Genomic DNA, 817 nt, shown 5'->3' with positions numbered 1-817 from the left:
GGACCGTCACTGGGTCGCTCGCTCTCCCCACAGATTTTGGGGATCGCCTGCCTCGCAGGGACCCCTCCACCATCCCTCAAACTTCACGGGGGACTCACGCCCGCCTCAGTGAGCCGGGATGGGCGTCTGCGGGGAGGCAGCGAGAGCGTGCCCCCTTCCCCATGAGGGGACTCAGGCCGGGACCCCTGCACTTGGGGGTCACGGTCCCCCACTTTCCCATCCACGTTAGGGTCGAACCTCGGCGTAAGGGCTCCATCTCTGTATAAGCCATGTTGCGGGGTGGGGGGGAGCCCGGGGATGGCGGTGGCAGCGTCGGGCTGGGAGGGAGAGGTTTATTTTGTATATGAATGATTTTTAATGAATGCAATATTAATCCTTGCAGATGAGCAATAAATCATTAAAGTCTAATTAAACTATTAGGAAAAACAAAGCGCTTTCGCTTGTGGGCAGTTTATTTAGAAGAGGGAACAAACGCAAATCCTTTGGGGACCCTGAGTCGGGTCCGAGCCCAGGGCCTGGGCTGGGATCTGCCTTTGGCCACCTCCAGATGGGCTTTGGGCCCCACCAGGGATCCCCTGAGCATTTCCGGGGCCTTGGATTTTGGGGTCTGACTCCCTCTAAGCCCCTCTGGGCCCTTTCACTTGGGGTTTAGACCCCATCAGATCCCTCTGTCGGGGTCTGGCTCCCCTCTGAGCCCTATCGGGCCCCGTCTCCTTGGGGTCTGAGACCCCCCCAGCCCCTCGGTTTGGAGATTCGCTTGTTCTACGCCCCCCAGTTTGGGGTCTGGCCCCCTCCAGCCCCACCCCAGCAGCCCTGC

The sequence above is a fragment of the Aptenodytes forsteri genome, unplaced genomic scaffold (assembly GCF_000699145.1).
Source record: "Aptenodytes forsteri isolate BGI_AS27 unplaced genomic scaffold, ASM69914v1 Scaffold285, whole genome shotgun sequence".
In the NCBI taxonomy this organism is placed as follows: domain Eukaryota; kingdom Metazoa; phylum Chordata; class Aves; order Sphenisciformes; family Spheniscidae; genus Aptenodytes; species Aptenodytes forsteri.
The sequence above is the reverse complement of the archived record's forward strand: the minus strand, read 5'-3'. Positions refer to the sequence as shown.